General features: G+C 47.2%; 1 long non-coding RNA gene across 1 annotated transcript; it reads right to left on the reverse strand.

Moving 5' to 3' along the window:
* Window positions 1-14,781: 14,781 nt before the first annotated feature.
* LOC116951242 (uncharacterized) lies at window positions 14,782-18,531 on the reverse strand. Its single transcript, XR_012946551.1, has 3 exons — window positions 18,054-18,531; window positions 14,999-15,212; window positions 14,782-14,856 (listed from the first exon to the last, which is right to left on the reverse strand). It is a non-coding gene; the product is annotated as an uncharacterized LOC116951242 (long non-coding RNA).
* Between the last annotated feature and the right edge of the window lie 4,018 nt (window positions 18,532-22,549).

Genomic DNA, 22,549 nt, shown 5'->3' on the forward strand with positions numbered 1-22,549 from the left:
GTAGGCTTTCGCGACGAATAAATAGAGGCGTGGATGTGGTAACCGCACTTCTGCGCTCTTGTGCAAAGTGGGGGGGGATGGTGGGGGGGGGGGGGGCGGAGGGGGGGTAATTACCCTATTGAAAGTTGGTACGGTTATTTTAATACACAATAGACAGGAAGGACATGATCAAATAAAGAGCTCGCATAATATGTTGCCTCAGTAATCCCACCCCACTTTGCGCAAGAGCACAGAAGTGTGGTTACCACATCTACGCCTCTATGTAAGGAACGCCAAAGTTAGACTTAAGCTAGTTGTAATTAGTGGTGAACGTCGTACTCAGATTGTAAATGTTTTGGCTTGGCTCTCCAACACACCGGTGTGCTGTAATAGTGACGAATTGGCACTTTTTGATTACGTGACAACCCTTAGTGGAGTTGGCTGTGTCGGCTGGTGGCGGGTTTTAACGACACATTTATATATTTACGCGATCTAATCTCAAAACAACTGTATTATTGAAGGCTGTTTTACTCATTCTAGATTTGAAGTTTTCGTGACTGCAAGGATCCATGCTCTGGATCTTTCGGTAAAGTCACGTAGGTAAAGAAAATAATATAAAAGATAAAAATAAATCAATTAAATTAAATCACGACGTTACTATTGCAACACAAGCAATCATCATCATCAGATGTGAAAATCACAGCTAAAATTTATTTTATCTTTTATTTTATTTTTTTTACCTACGTGACTTTACCGAAAAAACCAGCGTATGGCTATTTTACTATTTTGTTTTACCCGGCAAAGCCCACTGAGCTATGTAGCTCTTTTTCAGAAGCAACCTGGCTATCACAAATCATAGCTCAACGAAGTGGCTCATCACGTAAACATTTATAGCAGCCAAATACTCGAAACGCACGTTGATTCTAAATGTGGGGAGGGGGAGCGGAGGATCAGGAGGAAAATCCACACAATCACGGGGAGAGAAACACCACAAACTTCAAATACACAGCAGGCGTCAAGGTCGGGGTCGAACCCACGATCTCCTGTATACCAGGCGAGGTAGTTAACATCTCACCACCGGGGTGCACACGAGTCGTCCTGGTGAATAAACTGTTGTTCCGAAACGCACACACAGCACAGTCCACCGTCCTGCCTCAGCAATTCACTGAAGTAATTCGTGCCCCCCGCCCTCACCACACACCTTAGTTTCTCGGAGGCCTGTGCATTTTCTCTCCCAACCTCCTCAGCTTTTGAGACTGTCGAGAAGTTCTTCCCGGGGTCCCCGACTCGGTGGTGCCTCGGCTGGGAGGCTTCCCCCCCTTGCTCTCCAAAAACCCTCGCAGAATTATGACGTTTGGTCCAAAGTCCTTCGTTTTTAGTTTCGATCATTCATTTAAGACCATTTTGCTTTGATAAGTTATCCACGTGATACGCCACTTTGTTGAGCGATCATCTGTAGCCAGGTCGCTTCTGAAAAATTAGGCGAATTGCTCAGTGGGCTTTACCTGGTAAGATAGAAAAAATTGTTTTCTTCAGTAATTTGTTTGTATTGTTTGTTGCACCGTTCTGACCCGCCCCTCCTGGACGTCTGTTTCTTGTTTAGAGATGTAGGAAAGAATCGGTGTATTCGGAGAAAACCCATGCTATGAGAGGTTAAAACTTAAGGTTAAGACTTAAAGGTTGAGACACAAATGGGTTCACAATCCCAATTGCCGCACTATCTCCTGACCACCACAAAGTGCAAGTGAGTTTAGGATTTGCAACAACAACTAAAACTGCAGGCCCCACCAACCCTTGCATCCCAAGTGTAGGCCTATGAATGTGTGCGACTGAATGGAGGTCTATGTGTTGCAAGCTCAAAATACTTGGGCAATGCCGAAACAGCTCAGAGCGTCACACACAAACCACACATTTTACAAACGTCATAATACTAAGTATTTATTAACATCGTTCAGGCAAAGGAATTAGCATCATACATTCGGTAAGAATAATTCGCAACCCTGTGTTAATCCACCGCTGGTTGAAGGCATCCTCGCGTGGTTATTCTGGCTGTATCTTTCGCAGCTTGATGAGGAAAGCTGTGAAAAAATACGATCCACGCATCATAATTTAATTTCACCTTAACAAAATATACGATACAGAAATTAAAATGACATGAACCTGCAAATAGAGATCACCACCCTATCTACTCCACACGAAGCTCTCTTGACTAAGAGCAGACTCCTCAATGGGTTCTTGTAAAAAAACTTTCCATGCCTTGTCGGTCATGGGGTTGTACATGTATAGTGACATCACGGATTTCACTGTGTGATGCCGGCTCTAGTGAGGAACGGCGTGCGATGTATTGACATCGTGGGCACCACTTTTATGTGGGTGCAGTACCGGCCCTAGAGGGGCTCGGTGAGCGCTAACTGGGAGTGCTGGATGGCACCACGCTCTGCGTACAGTGCCGACCCCTACAGGGTAGGGTGTGAGAGTGCCGGCCATGGGAATGGGGTTATAAAGGGCCATGGCACTCTGGTTGACCCCGAAGGACACGTGGCCGGTAAAGTCTACACAGGACGCCCAGGTGGGGGCTAGGGGTGGTCACGTGTCGAGAGGATTCGAGAAGGTGGTCGTGGCCAAGGGCGGAACCAGCCACGACCAGTGAAGATATAAGCCGGGTCCCCAGAGGGACCGGGATTCGGCGTTGCTGTTGTTATCCTGAAGATCTACGTTCGACGTCTGAGAAAAGTCACCAACACATGGACCTGGACCCGAGCTGGGGTCGTGTCCACTGTAGCTACTCCCAGTGTAATAAGTGTAGTTAGAATGGTGGTCATGTAGCTAGTTACGGTGTAATTAGTGTAGTTAACCTGGTGGTCACGTAGCTAGTTAGGGTGTTATTAGTGTAGTAGCCTGGTGGTCATTTAGCTAGTTATGGTGTAATTAGTGTAGTTAGCCTGGTGGTCATGTATCTAGTTACGGTGTAGTTAGTGTAGTTGTTCTGGTGGTCATGCATCTAGTCACGGTGTAGTTAGTGTAGTTAGACTGGTGGTCCACCACCGGAGGTTTTTATCTGGTGAAAGGGCAGTTACTCCATTGTTTTGGTATTAATGTGTTGCCTCCAAGGAGTACATCTGCAACTCAGTTGAACTCACTACGCATGTTAACACAGCAATACTTGTACACATGCACAACCCTTAAAAGTATCAAACAGAGATAAATACACGTGCATATGATATACACTCACACGCAATATTTAGTCACATAGCACACGTTATTTGCAGTAGTAATTCGTTGGACTGTACTGCTATCGATTACCTCATCGCCTTGCAGGGTGGGAGACTGACACCTCATCATCATCGACCATGATCTAACCATAGCTGTATTAAGATCTCCCCATGCCGTTTTCACCCCTCAAGGTCCTACGATGCAACAACTCCCCAAGCTCCAGCACACAAACTGATTCCATTGCTCCGTCTCGGTGGTGGGTGTCCTCTCCTGGCCGCGTTTCTCTTTTTGGCAACCGCTCCTCCTTTAGTCTCGACTGCCGGTCATCGTCCACGCCAATGATGATGCGTCCTGCTGCCAGAGCACACTTACGTTTCTTAAAAGGCAATATTATGTTGACTGTTAACCTTCTCCCAATCCGGTGACGTATGTGTACGTCATCGGAACGAAATCAGAATAAAAAATCAAAATAAAATAATTTTATTAGGTATGTATTCAGGTCGGAAGACGTACCCGAGGCTCCCACAAGGTCAAGTGGGAGGGCGTGTGGCACAGTTTGGCGTCAGCTATCGTAGAGTTAGGTCGTGTCGCTGTGGTTCTCTGCGGTAAGTGCAAAGTCTTTCAAAACAACGGCGCTACGACTCTCTGAAAACTAACGCACGTTCTGACATTCGGCGGCGAATGGGATACTGCACCCAGCAACTTGCAGACCGCCTCGGGATGGGTAGAATGGTTAAGAACTCATGTGCAATGAAGTTTGCCGATGCCAACTCACGTAAGCCTCCGCACCAGATGTGATCGCATACCCTTTATACACACTGCCCAAAGCGGCACGGCGGCGTCAACCAGTGAAAACACCTCCAAGCCAACAAGCGCTCGGCAAAGCCACCACAGTACATGGACTCCCCCACGCCTCCGCCACCTGTGTGCCCATATTGCTCCGAGTTTGGCCGAAAGACGAATGGCCGCGGGTTCTGCAGCGATGGCTTCTCAAACCCTGTTTAAAAAATACGTGGGAGTGGAGGGGAGAAGGGTTACTGTCGCCCAAAATCCTCCTCCTGGGCACAACACACGCCCTCGCATCCCACCAACGTGGACACAGCCACTCTCAATTCCTCTTCTTAAATCCAGACGATTGGTCATCATCTCTCCACACCGTTAGCAGTGTGGTGAAGGCATAGTAACAGATCATGACACGGAGCCAGCTACTGTGGGTGGTGTGAAGGTTCACCGACAAGCCATGGGATGACAGTTTCCGTGGGTAGCATGGTGAAAGCTGGCTGAGGAGGTCATTAGAAAAGCCCGGGTGCCATGAGCAGTGTGGTAACGGCTCAGTCACAGGTCGTGGCACAAACCCAGCTACTGTGGGCTGGGCGGTGTTGAGACCTCGCCGCACCACACTCACCTCCGTCCCCTCGTCCGGCTCGCCGTCCCGCGTGGGTCTCATGTAGACACTGCCGTCTTTGTGCAGCGCGGGAATTGATGACCCAACTTCGGTGGGACACCTCCAGCGCGAGATCGACGCTCACCGGCAGCTGTTCCGACCGAACGGTGGCCGCCACATCCACGGCCTGCGTGATGCTGCACAAGCGCACGTGCACACGTGGGGCAGGTGGTCCTGAGCACGCCCGCATCGGCGCTGCGCAGCCACCCGTCTGCCACTGAAGTGGCGCACGTTGTGGCCGATGCAAATGTAGCGCAGAAGAGTATGGGGCTCTGTGTGTCTACGTGTGTATGTTGAACTTCTTTTGCGCCGTACGTCGCCAACCACGCAAATCGGAGGTGCGGGGGAATGGACCAGAAACTAAATGCACAAAGATCAGTTCTAAAGAAAATTGATTTCAATCTTTAATAAATTAACATTTCAACCTAAGAAATGAGGTTTCAACTTGATACGGCTCGCGAACACGTGAGACCCATCACTTCGACATGGCCCACAAGCAATATCTGTCACTGTGAGCATCTTAGCCGCACTAATCAGGTACTAGAGGGAATTATTTTTGACCTGGCTATAGCATGGTCTTTATAATTTTAGTCCGCTTCTGTCACAGCTGAAGGCCCTAGCAGTGACAGAACAATTTCTGATTTGAAACTCCACCTAATTTACTCCCGGTATAAGTGTAGTGTTCGATTTCACTCAGACAACTTCTGTCTTTCTTCGAACACTGCTTTATTTACAACTCTCAGCATGTCCTCCACATTCCACAGTATCCTGGTCGCCACGGCTCACTCGCCGTGCTTCACTCGACTCGCTCGCCACCTTTGTCTCTCCACTCCCCACGATTACTTCGCTTTTTCCTTGTTAACTTCTTGTCTCCGCTCTCCGCTATCACCCTCACTATGCTCTCTCCACTGCTAACTGCTTCGTCTCTCACTCCGTCTCAGCAACTCCGCACACAGCGTCTTCGCACACAGCGACTTCGCACACAGCGTCTTCGCACACAGCGTCTTTGCACACTGCGACTTCGCACACAGCGCCTTCGCACACAGCGATTTCGAACACAGCGTCTTCGCACACAGCGACTTCGCACACAGCATCTTCGCACACAGCGTCTTAGCACACAGCACCTTCGCACACAGCGATTTCGAACACAGCGTGTTCGCACACAGCGACTTCGCACACAGCATCTTCGCACACAGCGTCTTCGCACACAGCGCCTTCGCACACAGCGACTTCACACACAGCATCTTCGTACACAGCGACTTCACACACAGCGTCTTCGCACACAGCGATTTCGAACACAGCGTCTTCGCACACAGCGACTTCGCACACAGCGACTTTGCACTCAGCAACTCCACCCTTCAACTCTTCACTCCAACTTTCCCAAGCTCTCTAACTTCAACCCATCTCCAAGCTCAACTCCCTTCAACTCAACTCCCCTCTGTTGACTCCGACTCCCGCTCTTATACCCGCTCTCATTACACCCCCAATTAATTAACCCGCGTCCCAACGGCGCTCCGCATGACCGTCGCACCTCTTTCTCGCCAGACTTCCAGACGCCTCTCCAGCCCCAGCAACAGCACCAACCAAACAGCCGTCCACGGCTACCACAGCTTAATTGCCCTAATATAACCTGCACTGTATTCGCCTTCACTACAGGCTGATCCAAGATGACCCGTACTGTCTGTGTGATCAGGTAATCACGCTGTTTGTGCTACGCACCTTCCTACTGCACTACATAAGCACAACCGTTTATTATAAACCTTGCTGACATGTGCGCCCACCTCCATTGCGTTTACGGCCAGCTGCCACAGTGCACAGCGCATTGTAACGAGGGCCCCCCCTCTCTCACCATGTCAGTCGTGGGGGAGGGGGGGTGTTAAACCATACATGGTGCTGGTCAGTGCGGGCGTTGGCGAAGGGAGTGGGATGCCCAGGACCAGTTCATGTTGTAAGGTAGCTGCATTTAACGGGCACGGAATTTGTTCCAAAGTGTGGCATCAAATGCTATGATGATGCTCCTTGAAGTCACAATTACTCAAGTCACTTTACGCGAATGTAGAAACATTTCCTTCGATTTTAATGACGCTTCAAATTCACGCGAGACAGCATGTAACAAGGAGCAGATTTTTTAAGTGTCCTCTCTGAAGAATGCCACGTCAGCTGTGTGCGGAGCGGTGTGGCAATGTTTCAATTTAAAGCTTTCGTGACTGCAGGGATTCATCTTATTGGTTCTTTCGGTAAAGTCACGTACAATGGAAATAAAATAATAAAAATAAAACATAATAACATGAAATTCTCCAGACGTTTCTGCCACAACACAAGTAGCCTTCCTCAGGTGAAGAAACAGAACTATCAGTAAGACAGCGCTTCAGTGAATACTGCCAAGCTTGGCAGCGTCTTTTAAGCTGGGTGGGAGGAGCAGAGCGCCTAGGGCACGGAGATGACCAATAATGACTGAATTGGTCTGTAATAAGGTAGGACACTGATTCGGAGTGGACAGGTATGGTCTTGACTTTGAAGAAGGTAATTTTTTTAGCGCGACCTTTGCCAATTACTTTGGCCGAATGTTAACGGTGGCGACCCTAACTCACAATTGGTAAAACGATGCAAAGATAGCAAAAACAACACATTTACGAACGTCCAATTCAACATCCACAGCGACACGAGCAGGCCAGAAACCTAATGATGAGAACATTACCGGTGAGTGGATTATCCCGAGATGTGTACAGAATGAGGGCCATCAGCCAACAAGGCTATTTTAGTTTAACACGTAGGCTTTCGCGACCAATATATAGAGGCGTAGATGTGGTAACCGCACTTCTGCGCTCTTGCGCAAAGTGGGGGGGGGGGGGGGGCGGACGGGGGGTAATTACCCTATTGAAAGTTGGTACGGATATTTTAATACACAATAGACAGGAAGGACATGATCAAATAAAGGGCTCGCATAATATGTTGCCTCAGTAATCCCCCCCCCACCCCACTTTGCGCAAGAGCGTAGAAGTGTGGTTACCACATCTACGCCTCTATGTAAGGAACGACAAAGTTAGACTTAAGCTAGTTGTAATTAGTTGCGAAACGTCGTACTCAGATTGTAAATGTTGTGGCTTGGCTCTCCAACACACCGGTGTGCTGTAATAGTGACGAATTGGCACGTTTTGATTACGTGACAACCCTTACTAGAGTTGGCTGTGTCGGCTGGTGGCGGGGTTTAACGACACATTTATATATTTACGCGATCTAACCCCAAAACAACTCTCTTATTGAAGGCTATTTTACTCATTCTAGATTTGAAGTTTTCGTGACTGCAAGGACCCATACTCTGGTTCTTTCAGTAAAGTCACGTAGGTAAAGAAAATAATATAAAAGATAAAAATAAATCAACTAAATTAAATCACGACGTTACTATTGCAACACAAGCAATCATCATCATCAGGTGTGAAAATCACAGCTAAAATTAATTTTTATCTTTTTTTTATTTTCTTTACCTACGTGACTTTACCGAAAAAACCAGAGTATGGCTATTTTACTATTTTATTTTACCAGGTAAAGCCCACTGAGCTATGTAGCTCTTTTTCAGAAGTGACCTGGCTATCACAAATCATAGCTCAACGAAGTGGCATATCACGCAAACATTGCTAGCAGCCAAATACTCGAAACGCACGTTGATTCTAAATGTCGGGAGGGGAAGCGGAGGATCAAAAGGAAAATCCACACAATCACGGGGAGAGAAACACCACAAACTTCAAATACACAGCAGGCGTCAAGGTCGGGGTCGAACCCACGATCTCCTGTATACCAGGCGAGGTAGTTAACATCTCACCAACGGGGTGCACATGAGTCGTCCCGGTAAATAAACTGTTGTTCCGAATCGCACACACAGCACAGTCCACCGTCCTGCCTCAGCAATTCACTGAAGTCATTCGTGCCCCCCGCCCTCACCACACACCTTAGTTTCCCGCAGGCCTGTGCATTTTCCCTCCCAACCTCCTCAGCTTTTGAGACTGTGGAGAAGTTCTTACCGGGGTCCCCGACTGGTGGTGCCTCGGCTGGGAGGCTTCCCCCCCCTTGCTCTACAAAAACCCTCGCAGAATTATGACGTTTGGTCCAAAATCCATCCGTTTTTAGTTTCGATCATTCATTTAAGACCATTTTGCTTTGATAAATTATCCACGTGATAAGCCACTTTGTTGAGCGATCATCTGTAGCCAGGTCGCTTCTGAAAAATAGGCGAATTGCTCAGTTGGCTTTACCTGGTAAGATAGAAAAATTGTTTTCTTCAGTGATTTGTTTGTATTGTTTGTTGCACCGTTCTGACCCGCCCCTCCTGGACGTCTATTTCTTGTTTAGAGATGTAGGAAAGAATCGGTGTATTCGGAGAAAACCCATGCTATGAGAGGTTAAAACTTAAAAGTTAAGACTTAAAGTTTGAGACACAAATGGGTTCACAATCCCACTTGCCGCACTATCTCCTGACCACCACAATGTGCAAGTGAGTTTAGGATTTGCAACAACTAAAACTGCAGGCCCCACCAACCCTTACCTCCCAAGTGTAGGCCAATGAGTGTGTGCGACTGAATGGAGGTCTATGTGTTGCAAGCTCAAAATACTTGGGCAATGCTGAATCAGCTCAGGGCGTCACACACAAACCACACATATTACAAACGTCGTAATACAAAATATTTATTAACATCGTTCAGGCAAAGGAATTAGCATCATACATTCGGTAAGAATAATTCGCATCCCTGTGTTAATCCACCGCTGGTTGAAGGCATCCTTGCGTGGTTATTCTGGCAGTATCTTTCGCAGCTTGATGAGGAAAGGTGTGAAAAAAATACAATCCATGCATTATCATTTAACTTCACCTTAACAAAATATACGATACACAAATTCAAATGACACGAACCTGCAAATACAGATCACCACCCTATCTACTCCACACGAAGCTCTCTTGAATAAGAGCAGTCTTCTCTCAATGGGTTCTTGTAAAAAAAAACTTTCCATGCCTTGTCGGTCATGGGGTTGTACATGTATAGTGACATCACGGATGTCACTGTGTGATGCCGGCTCTAGTGAGGCACGCCGTGCGATGTATTGATATCGTGGGCACCACGTTTATGTGGGTGCAGTACCGGCCCTAGAGGGGCTCGGTGAGAGCTGACTGGCAGTGCTGGATGGCACCACGCTCTGCGTGCAGTGCCGACCCCTACAAGGTAGGGTGTGAGAGTGCCGGCCATGGGAATGGGGTTACAAAGGGCCATGGCACTCTGGTTGACCCCGAAGGACACGTGGCCGGTAAAGTCTACACAGGGCGCCCAGGTGGGGGCTAGGGGTGGTCACGTGTCGGGTCGGGAACCGGCGAGAGGATTCGAGGTGGTCGTGGCCAAGGGCGGAGCCAGCCACGACCAGTGAGGATATAAGCCGGGTCCCCAGAGGGACCGGGATTCGGCGTTGCTGTTGTTATCCTGAAGATCTACGTTTGACGTCTGAGAAAAGTCACCAACACGTGGACCTGGACCCGAGCTGGGGTCCTGTCCGCTGTAGCTACTCCCAATGTAATTAGTGCAGTTAGCCTGGTGGTCACGTAGCTAGTTACGGTGTAATTAGTGTAGTTAGCCTGGTGGTCACATAGCTAGTTACAGTGTAATAAGTGCAGTTAGCCTGGTGGTCACATAGCTAGTTACAGTGTAATAAGTGCAGTTAGCCTGTTGGTCACATAGCTAGTTACAGTGTAATTAGTGTAGTTAGCCTGGTGGTCATGTAGCTAGTTACGATGTAATTAGTGTAGTTAGCCTGGTGGTCGCATAGCTAGTTACGGTGTAATTAGTGTAGTTAGCCTGGTGGTCACATAGCTAGTTACAGTGTAATAAGTGCAGTTAGCCTGGTGGTCACATAGCTAGTTACAGTGTAATAAGTGCAGTTAGCCTGTTGGTCACATAGCTAGTTACAGTGTAATTAGTGTAGTTAGCCTGGTGGTCATGTAGCTAGTTACGATGTAATTAGTGTAGTTAGCCTGGTGGTCGCATAGCTAGTTACGGTGTAATTAGTGTAGTTAGCCTGGTGGTCATGTAGCTAGTTACGGTGTAATTAGTGTAGTTAGCCTCGTGGTCCACCACCGGAGGTTGTTATCTGGTGAAGGGGCAGTTACCCCTTTGTTTTGGTATTAATGTGTTTTCTCCAAGGAGTACTTATGTGACTCAGTTGAACTCACTACGCATGTAAACACAGCAATACACATGCACAACCCTTAAAAGTATCAAACAGAGATAAATACACATGCATATGATATACACTCACACGCAATATATAGTCACATAGCACACGTTATTTGCAGTAGTAATTCGCTAGACTGTACTGCTATCGATTACCTCATCACCTTGCAATGTGGGAGTTTGACACATCATCATCGACCATGATCTAAACATTGCTGTATTAAGATCTCTCCATGCCGTTTTCACCCCTCAAGGTCCTACGATGCAACAACTCCCCAAACTCCAGCACACAAACTGATTCCTTTGCTCCGTCTCCGTGGTGGATGTCCTCTCCTGGCCGCGTTTCCATTTTTTTGGCAACCGCTCCTCCTTTAGTCTCGATCGCCGGTCATCATCCACGCCAATGACGATGTGCCCTGCTGCCCGAGCACACTTACGTTTCTTAAGAGTCAATATTATGTTGACTGTTAACCCTCTCCCATTCCGGTGACGTATGTGTACGTCATCAGAACGAAAGAATGAGAAAAAATCTAAAGAAAATAATTTTATTAGGTACGTCTTCAGGTCGGAAGACGTACCCGAGGCTCCCACAAGGTCATGTGGGAGGGCATGTGGCACAGTTTGGCACCAGCTATCGTAGAGTTCGGTCGTGTCGCTACGGTTCTCTGCGGTGAGTGCAATGTCTTTAAAAACAACAGCGCTACGCCTCTCTAAATGAAACTAACGGCGAACCGCTTGCACGTTCTGACATTCGGCGGCGAACGGGACACCGCACCCAGCAACTTGCAGACCGCCTCGGGATGGGTAAAATGGTTAAGAACTCACGTGCAATGAAGTTTGCCGATGCCAACTCACCTGAGCCTCTGCACCAGACGTGATCGCCTACCCTTTATTCACACCGCCCACAGCGGCACGGCGGCGTCCACCACCCACCAGTGAAGCGATGGCTTCTCTAACCCTGTTTAAAAAATACGTGGGAGGGGAGAAGGGTTACTGTCGCCCAAAACCCTCGCGACCTCCTGGGCACAACACACGCCCTCGCATCCCACCAACGTGGACACAGCCACTCTCAATACCTCTTCTTAAATCCAGACGATTGGTCATCATCTCTCCACACCGTGAGCAGTGTGGTGAAGGCATAGTAACAGATCGTGACACGGAGCCAGCTACTGTGGGTGGTGTGAAGGTTCATCGACAAGCCATGGGATGACAATTTCCGTGGGTAGCGTGGTGAAGGTTGGCTGAGGAGATCATTAGCAAAGCCTGGGTGCCATGAGCAGTGTGGTAACGGCTCAGTCACAGGTCGTGGCACAGACCCAGCTACTGTGGGCTGGGCGGTGTTGAGGCCTCGCCGCACCACACTCACCTCCGTCCCCCTCGTCCAGCTCGCTGACCCGCGTGGGTCTCATGTAGGGACTGCCGTCTCTGTGCAGCGCGGGAATTGATGACCCAGCTTCAGTGGGACACCTCCAGCATTAGCTCGACGCTCACCGGCAGCCGCTCTGACCGAACGGTGGCCGCCACATCCACGGCCTGCGTGATGCTGCACAAGCGCACGTGCACACGTGGGGCAGGTGGTCCTGAGTGCGCCCGCATCGGCGCTACGCAGTAACCCGTCTGCCACTGAAGTGGCGTGTTGTGGCCGATGCAAATGTAGCGCAGAAGAGTATGGGGCTCTGTGTGTGTACGTGTATATGTTGAACTTCTTTTTGCGCCATACGTCGCCAACCGTACAAATCGGAGGTGCGGGGGAAAGGACCAGAAACTAAATGCACAAAGATCAGTTCTAAAGAAATTAGATTTCAATCTATAATAAATCAACATTTCAATCTAAGAAATGAGGTTTCAATTTGATACGGCTCGCGACCACGCGAAACCCATCACTTCGACATGGCCCACAAGCAATATCCATCACTGTGAGCATCTTAGCCGCACTAATCAGGTACTAGAGGGAAATATTTTTTTTCCTGGCTATAACACGGTGTTTCTAATTTTAGTCCGCTTCTGTCACAGCTGAAGTCCCTAGCAGTGACAGAACAATTTCTGATTTGAAACCCCACATAATTTACTCCTGGTATAAGCACAACCGTTTATTATAAACCTTGCTGACATGTGCGCCCACCTCCGTTGCGTTTACGGTCAGCTGCCACAATGCACAGCGCGTTTATAATAAACGGTTGTGCTTATACCAGGAGTAAATTAGGTGGGGTTGCAAATCAGAAATTGTTCTGTCACTGCTAGGGCCTTTGGTTGTGACAGAAGCGGACTAAAATTAGAAACACCATGCTATAGCCAGGTCAAAAATATTTCCCTCTAGTACCTGATTAGTGCAGCTAAGATGCTCACAGTGACGGATATTGCTTGTGGGCCATGTCGAAGTGATGCGCATCATGCGGTTGCGAGTCGAATCTAATTGAAAACGAATTTCTTAGATTGAAATCTAATTTCTTAGAGATGGAAAACTAATTTCTTTAGAACTGCTTTTTGTGTTTAGTTTCTGGTCCCTCCCTCACTGCACCTCCGATGAGCACAGATGATTACGTATGGTGCGAAAGAAGTTCAACATTCATATATACAATCAGTGGCTTGACTACGAGTTGTAAAAGTGTCAGAGAGGGTAAAACCTCTTCGTAGTTTTTCATATTTTGATACTGGAAAAAAAGGTCCCATTTTGTAGATGCTCACCCCGAGCTTTAAATGCTCCGATAGTGGCATTGTCTTCGTGCTGTTCCTCTTTTTGCGTTTTGCTCTGGCCTAACACTGGTTGAGACTAGGCCCTAAAGAAGGCTGTCTCTGGTGTCGGCCAATCAGTTTCAAAGACAATGCATATATTATCAGAGCATGTTTGTTTACATGTTCACCACAATAATGCAGACATGATTACTTTAAAAAGGTTTCTATTTGGTGTTTGAACATCTTAATACCTGTTTTATTGCCAGAAAGTGTTTAACCTATTCTTATTTTTTAATAGTTGTAAAAGTGTGTTTATATACTGCCTTACAAAGCCAGCGATGTGTCATCAATTCCCGACCATCGCTAACGCCGCCACTGCAGCTTTGCACTTTAAATCTAGATTGAAAACTCATTTCTTTAGAACTGAATTTTGTGTTTAGTTTGTTGTATCTTCCCCTGCACCTCCGATTATCCTGGTTGGCTAAGTACGGTGCGAAATAAGTTCAACATACAATCCATGGATATCCAAAACGTGATATGGGCCTCCTCTAGGGCGAGTCGGCCTCAAACGAGTACCTGATACAATGTACAAAAAATCGGCACTGAGGAAGGGCAACAATACCAGACCTGGCGCTAACCACACCACCACATTGTACGCTGTGCAGGTATTAATAGGTGCTTGCCAAATGAACTTACCCCAACGGTTTGTTCAAGGCTACATGAGAAAAAGTCGTTTTATTCATGCAGCATTGTAAAGTGTGGCATGGCCAGAGGTCGGCAAGACCTGTGGCTCCGGAGACTGCATTGTGGCTCTTGAAATAGAGTTGTTTTTTTACTGAATTCCAAAAAAATGGCTATTCTTGTTATTTTGTTTGCCGGCCCCTGTCCGTGGAAGTCCAGTTAACCACTGAAGTCCAGTTTGCCATGGAAGCCCAGTTTACCATGGAAGTCCAGTTTGCCATGGAAGCCCAGTTTGCCATGGACAGGGGTCACCAACCTGTGGCTCATTAAGGACTGTTTTTGTGACGCTATTTATTAAGGACCACCGTCTCGTATTCACATCCATTGCGGCTCTTTTGAAATATTGAGGTTTTATTTTACCGAATTGGAAAAAAGTCTCTTATTCTGGTTGCCGACCCCCGGGGCACGGTGAAATGTCCCACGGTGAAGCGCGGCATGGTGAAATGTGGCGTGGTAAACGTGGGTGAATCAAACGGTGCATCGGGAGGGGTCACCTGCACTGGACAGCATCAGCATCATGGCTCCACTCCCCGACCTGGCCTCTAGCACCACGTCTCCCGGTCTCAGGTCAAGGTGCATGAGCATGGCACTCACATCCTGCCATGATAACCATCATCATGACCATCATAACCATCATCATGACCTTCATCATAACCATCATCATGACCATAATAACCATCATCATAACCATCATAATGACCATCATAACCATCATCATAACCATCATCATGTCGGGCACCGTGTTGCGTGTCCTCGTCCACGCCTTTGACGCTGGCGTCAGGTTGCGTTTCATTCGACGGATGGCTGCCTTGGCCCTGTGCCTCCTGTCCCGCAGACTCCGCATCAGGGCTGAAGCTCTGGAGACCCAGGAGGATGGCGAGGCGTGCGGCTGGGGACAGGGAACGGCGCCACGTGCCGCGCCGGACAAGGGGTGAGGAGGCAGCATCCGCGACCTGGGAACAAGGGGCAGTGGAAACGCCATCATCTACACCTGCAACAACAGGGCTCTTAAGAGGCAAAATCCGGCCCACGAACTTGCGTTCCTTCATCGTACCATTAAACTATATTTTATTTTACCACGTAAGGCCCACTGAGCTATAAAGCTCTATTTCAGAAGCAACCTGGCTATCACAAATGAGAGCTCATACAGTGGCTTATCACGTGGACATTTATAGCAGCCCAATACTCTTAAACGCATGTTTTTTTAACATGGAGGGAAAAACCTGAGGACATATATAAAAAAATACCACCGTGGCTCTGAAATTAAATGACAGTGCTAAAGTTAATTCGTTTGTGCGAGTGCGTGATATAATTTAGTGAATGGTCTTGGACACCATATCGACTGTGTTGTAATGTGTTGTGGAGGTGCAGGCCTGAGGTGTGAGGACTGTAGCACAGAGGTGGTGGTGATTCTGAAAATCCTTATGGAATAAAGTTTGGACACACCTGGCCTATAACAAATGCACGAAGTTTATGCAGCAACACCTCAATGAATCACCAAGACACACATTTAGGAGGGTCCTGCATTGTGATGTTCGGTCGTAAATTATATATTTTTATGTGGTGCTTGTGGGATAAATTGGTCATACCACTCAATAGATCTGCTGCTAGTTATATGTATGTTGAACTTCTTTTGCACCGTACGTAGCCAACCGTGCTAATCGGAGGTGAGATTGTTGGGTTCATGATACCCACTTTATTGGTGGAGTGGCAGTCAAAGGATGGAACATTGTTAATGCGTGAGAAGCTGGCTTTTATATTTAGTGCAGTTTTAGGCAACTATTTGATCAATTTGGCCGTGTTTCCTGAAGGGCAAGTCACTACAAATCACAGCAATATATCTTCGTATTGGATCGATAAAGAGTTATCGAGACTTACCGCTACAGACGGACAGAGATAGACGAATAGAGGGAATACATTAATGGCAGTGTTCTTCAGTAATTTTCAGGAGGGGCCCACTTTCGCCGATAAGACATCATCGGGAGTGTGGTGAGGGCCACCACACATTTGAAACCATTGTTGGGTTTTACAGCAGCACGATGATGATGACAATGGGGGGTGTTTTCACTCTTTGTGTATCGTCGGTGGGGGCCGCAGGTCAGATGCCAGACTAAAGGCCCCGGGGGCCCACCAGGGCACCCGCGGTGGCCTTGCGGTGAACGACACCGCATTAACGCTTTCAACCTCAGTTGGAATGAATGTGTTTTTTTTTAACCAACTGCCAGGCCCAGTAAATAAACATCACCACCAGCGGAGTGTGAAATCCCCCTGCCTTGGTGCATAGCTTCAACGGCTTCACACAGCCAGCCCCCAGCATGCACCGCGCACTGTGACGTGGACCCGTGTGCCGGCTCCCATCATGCACCGCGTGTTGTAACACGAGGCTACGTTATTAGTCGGAATAACCGTGACTTTAAATTTGCTTTTTTTTCCTTCTAAATCTACAATCCTGTCAACTCATACAGTTCTCTCCGTATTCTTGTACAGGGAAATTGAGTTTTCAGGTCCGTACGGCGTACAGACGTTTAAATACGGGCAACAAAATATCTATTTGTTTGTGTTTCTCCCTTATGATGGGACTTTGTAGGATGAACGTTGAGATTTATAAGGACACTGGGTAATCAATAATGTCTGAATTGGTCTGTAATAAGGTAGGGCACTGATAAGGGGTTGACAGGTATGAATCTCTAGCATTAAACTCGCTATTGACACATTTTTATTGGATCTTCATGCAGCGTCTCGCCGCCCTGTGTCTACCATGCCAAAAGGGGGACAGTGCAGCAGGATTCATCATTGTACTGTACTTCTATGCTCCGCGCCTTAATCGACCCACACAGAGCAGCCGTTGTGAAATATGGTGAAGAACCCCCGCAAGAGACACTGCATGGGGGGAGCGGCCCTCATAACGAAGTGAATCGCCAAAGGGCTGTAGATTAGCATTTATAATTGTAAGCTTATCAAACGTTGGGCTGTCGCCAATGATCTGTACTCAGGATGCAATTCTGAATTTCGGATTTATCCGTAATTCCGAATCGTGTTTATTTTCACAGCCAACAGCCCGTGACATCGTCTCCATTATTCTATGGTTCTTTCGGTAAGTCAGGTAGATAGCAAAAATATAAAAAGTGATTAAAAGTGATTTTACCGATTAAAAAGTGATTTTACCGATTAAAAAGTGAATTTACCAAAAAAAGTTACTTTAACGAAAGAACCATAGAATATGAATTCCTGCAGTCACTAAAGTTTAAGTCAAAATCGCTCCCTTACCACAATTATTATAATGCTGCAAATATGTAAATGACCCTAAAACTTTTTCGTAAACTGTCACGGGAAAATTGTAAATGTTCATCCGCAACGTGACCTTAGGGGCCGTCCATAAATGACGTCACGCACCTAGGAGGGGGGGGGTCAGACATTTGTGACGATGTGTGACGAGGGGGGGGGGGTTGAGAAATGTGACGTCACATCAAAATGCGCAACTTAAATAAATATAGACACATTCTACTTAATTAAATAGACTTTTTTCTCCTACAACATCAGAGTGCAGCGCCACATTAAATACGCACTACAATGACAATAGTTTAAAGCGATTTGAAGCATGTTTTACTTTCAAAATGAAAATATGGTTTTGGGGGGTGGGGCAGAGCTTTGTGACGTCATATTTGAGGGGGGTCTGACTTTTTGTGACGCCATGAGACGGCCCCTTAGACCGAAAGCTTTAAGAGGTTAAAAACCTCTACATCTGGCATGTTTGTTAGGAGGGGGGGGCGGCACAACGTGACGTCACGTCTTACCTGTGACTCTGTGACGTCACTCGCCCAGGCGCCCTTCGCTTTCGATGTGGCCAGGGTGCGAGCCCGCACGGCTGGCGAGCTCACGTGACGGCACGCAAAAGCGGCGATGCCTGTGCCCAGACGCGCGGTTTGACGCGGACCCTCGTCCTCCCCTCAGGTCTCGGAAGTTCGAGGTCATCGGTGATGTCATTTGGCGTTCCGAGTGGCCGTCGCACGTTGCGTGACGTCACCACTCGACGGCGTCGACTGTCGTTTCCGAGGCGATCGGTGTGAGCGATTCGCTATCGCGATTCTTGAATCGATGGCGTTTCGTCTCCCGTGGGCTGTTCCTGCGGCCGTGATGGCCACGGCCCCTTTTGTGCCAGGCTAGGTGCACCTTGAGGCCGTCAAACGTGGACTCCACCTGCTCCGTCTGTGTGAGATAGAGGGCGTCGCAGTGGCTAAGAGATGTTAACTACCTTGCTTGGTATACGGGAGGTCGTGGGTTCGACCCTGACCCCTGCTGTATATTTGGAGTTTGCGTGTCTCTCCCCGTAGAGATGTTAACTACCTCGCTTTGTATGCAGGAGGTCGTGGGTTCAATTCCGACCCTGACCCCTGCTGTATATTTGGAGTTTGCAGTGTCTCTCTCCCCGTGGTCGCATGGATTTTTCTCCGTGCCCTCCGGTTTTTCCTTCCACATTTAAAATCAACATCACGTGTTTAGAGTCGATCATCGATTATCCACGAGGGAGGGGACGCCAGATTTTCAAAAACTCCGGATAATTAATCACTAAATAATTATTTAAAATAGATTATTTTTGCACATTCTTGTATGACATGTTTTTAGGTGTTATATGTTTTTTATTTGTTTACTGTATGAAATTGTCAGACATTAACATACAATGGACAAAAATGAACATCCAACTTTAAAAAAAGTTACTCTATTTACTGTATCGTACTTACCACTCCAATCTCGAAGACTACATGGGTTTATGTATATGAGCGCAGTATTATTGTATGTAGTGTATAATGTGTATATATTTTACACTGAAATCAAGCATAGCTACTTTGAGTGTCATGTTTTGGTGATTTCGAAAACGTTTTTTGGTTTGGCCATGTTTTTGTTTATTGTAGTACGGAGTTAGACTGATGGCCTTAATCTAAGTTGTCTTGTGGTTGTTGTTGTTTGACTTGCATCCCACTGGGATTTTTGCACACAGTGTTGGTGTACGGTGCTTTTTCAGGAATATTTTGATGTTTTTTTCCTGGATTTTCTGTTTGCACAGTTGCATAGTCACTTTAAGATGTTTTCTTGTCTATTTTTGTGTTTCTTGCGGTTGCACCCGATTCAAGAGCCGAATGACTCACAGGGCTATACCAAATAAATGGAACTATCAATGGAACTATGTGTAGTGTCTTCAAAAATTACTCATGCCGACACGCAACAAGTCACCTACTTACACTTTATTCACCTATTCTTGCACCAGCTGTAGGCACTCCTATAACTATCTATATCAGTGGTTCTTAAGCTGGGTTCGATCGAACCCCAGGGGTTCGTTGAGTCACTCTCCGGGGTTCGGCAGGGATCAAGACACACAGTATAGCAGCCCGGTTCGCACTAGCAATGTCGGGCCGTTTTTGTCAGCCGTCAAAAAATTGGCAACACACAATATTTCTTCGCTGTGTTAGATTACAAGTGTTACACAAAATAAATTCAGCCCACTTGTATTATTCGTGACGTCACGCTCCGCTTGGCCATCATTGGCTGCAGCTGATCACGCCACATTGCGTGATCAGGAACTTGGTGTGCTCAGTAGTCGACTTGTGGCTGTTGTGATTGTACGTCATTTGTGATTTTCTTTTAATCTTTCAATCCCTTCATACTAACTATGTCGAGCAAAAAAAGAAAGTGGTTGGACGAATATGTACAATATGGATTCACGTGTATAAAGGAACGTGATAGGAGTCAGCGTCCTCAAATCATGATTTGCAATGCCAAGTTGAGCATTTCTAGTCTAGCACCGGCAAAACTAAAGGAACACTTCCTAAAGCTGCATGGAGATGGGAAATACAAGAACACAACGCTCGCTGAATTCAAGGTGAAGAGAGCCAGATTCGATGAAAAGGCTACTCTGCCTGTTCTCGGCTTTGTACCCATCGACAAACCGATCCTCACAGCATCACAGTTGCGTACCTGATCACAAAGCAGGGCAAACCGCACACCATTGGTGAAACACTCGTAAAACCAGCTGCGTTGAAGATGGCGAATATCATGCTGGGAAAAGCTGCTGAAGATAAGTTATCCCAAATTCCTCTTTCAAATTACACTATCAGCAGCAGAATAGACGACATGAGCGATGAGATCTTGGCTCAAGTAGTTCTGATTTCAAGCCCAATAAAATTCAGCCTCCAACTCGACGAGACCACTGACGTTTCCAATCTAAGCCAGCTTGTATTCGTGGGCAATATGAAAGACGACGTGATGAAGGAATATTTTTTTTATTTTGTAACGATCTTTCGTGGAATATGGTTTCTGCAGTTTGTTCGGACGGAGCTCCAGCCATGCTGGGACGACAGTGGTTTTGGAGCGCTGGTGAAATCCGATGCACCACACATCATTGTTACGCACTGTGTTCTGCACAGGCATGCGTTGGCAACAAAAACCTTGCCTCCAAAACTGGCAGAAGTATTAAAAATTGTAGTTGAATGTGTGAACTATGTGCGAAATAGTGCTATGAAGCACCGCATCTTCAAAGAGCTGTGTAAGGAAATGGGCTCTGAATTCGAGATACTTCTGTACCATTCTAACGTTCGGTGGTTATCCCGGGGAAAGGTACTGAATCGTGTTTTTGCCATGCGTGTGGAATTAGTCCTGTTTTTGCGAGAGTACCAACATTGTCACGCAGATTGCTTCGAAAATTCTGAGTTCGTTCTCATTTTGGCGTACATGGCCGATATTTTCGATGCTCTCAATCATCTCAATCGACAGATGCAGGGTGGTGGAGTCAACATCATTGAAGCGGAAGAAAACCTGAAGGAGTTTTAAAAAAAGCTCCCTTTATGGAAACGACGAACAGAGAATGATAACTTCACAAACTTCTCCCTGCTGGACGACTGTGTAAGTAAGATCGAAGACGTGTCTGGAATTGGAGACATTTCTGTACCTGGGGAGCTGAAGCAAGCAATTGCCATGCACTTAGATGAGCTCGCAAAGTCTCTCGACGGATACTTCCCCACCACAGAGTCATATCCAGCATGGGTGAGACAGCCGTTCACGTTTAGTGTTGCGACAGCAGATGTCAACGATGAATACCTCGAGGAAATCATTGAACTTCAGCAGAGCCAGCTTCAACAGCAACTCTTGAGAACAACAACGCTCTCAACGTTTTGGTGTCACCAAATCGTACCATACCCTCTAATTGCTAAGAAAGCCCTTGAGATACTCACACTGTTACAACGTATCTTTGCGAGCAGTCTTTTTCGAGGATGGTAGACAAAAACTAAGAAAAGGAACAGACTTTGTTGCGAAAATGATATGAGAGTGGCACTTGCCAAGGTGAAGCCGCGCATTTCTGAACTTGTATCTGAAGGGCAACAGCAAAAGCCACATTGATTTGCAGTAAATATTCATTGAGTTATGTTTTTGTGTGAAATTCATGTTTTGTTGGTTTTGTTCTTTGAACACAGTGATTTTGTGTACAACTGATGCATGGTTAATTTTGTGCACTAATAAAATATATACCTATGTTTTGAAGAAATCATATTTTATTTTTCCAATTACGAAGGTTTCAGTGAATGCACTGATGAAGCTTGCAGGGTTCAGTACCTCCAATAAGGTTACGAACCACTAATCTATATGATCACTTATGGTTAACTTCTCCCCACTCTTATCTACCTTTCGCCTCCCTTATCTGCGCTCAGCAGCTCTGCTCTCAGCAACTTCGCACACAGCGTCTCCGCATGCAGCGTCTCCACACACAGCAACTCTACACCTCCACCGCTGCCCTCACCTACGCTCCCTCAGACCCGCTCACCCGTCTGTCCCAGGTGAGGGAATCACTATCACCCACCTGGCGACGGCATAAGGGTTGAGGTTCCTTTGACGGCTGGAGCGGCTGCGGCGAGATGTCTTCACACTTGGTCCCCGGCAACAACTCCCCCGCTCCGCTCACGCACACTCCCTTATTTTAATTCCTCTGCTAATTATCCAAGACCTCTCGTGCGTCTCTTTAAGCTGTCGCCAGGCTAGCGCCTGTCAGCCCATCAATCAACCATTGTCTCCCTGGCAACACCTCCGGTCTCAGCGTGCACAACCGGTCGACTCCGTTTGCACCTGGTTGCCCCTTAACAACTGGCGGTTTGCCCGTGCAAACCTCATGCGCACCTGTTTGCCCTCAGTTGCCCTGGGTTAACTGTGCGCACCGCGTATTTCACTACTCTACACATGCACACGGTGGCGATACCTGGACTGGGTCACAGCCTTTGGAGCGGTTTTGTCGGATTGGCCCGGGACA

The sequence above is a fragment of the Petromyzon marinus genome, chromosome 42 (assembly GCF_048934315.1).
Source record: "Petromyzon marinus isolate PM22_M1 ecotype Great Lakes invasive population chromosome 42, UKy_Petmar_22M1.pri1.0, whole genome shotgun sequence".
Taxonomy (NCBI): domain Eukaryota; kingdom Metazoa; phylum Chordata; class Hyperoartia; order Petromyzontiformes; family Petromyzontidae; genus Petromyzon; species Petromyzon marinus.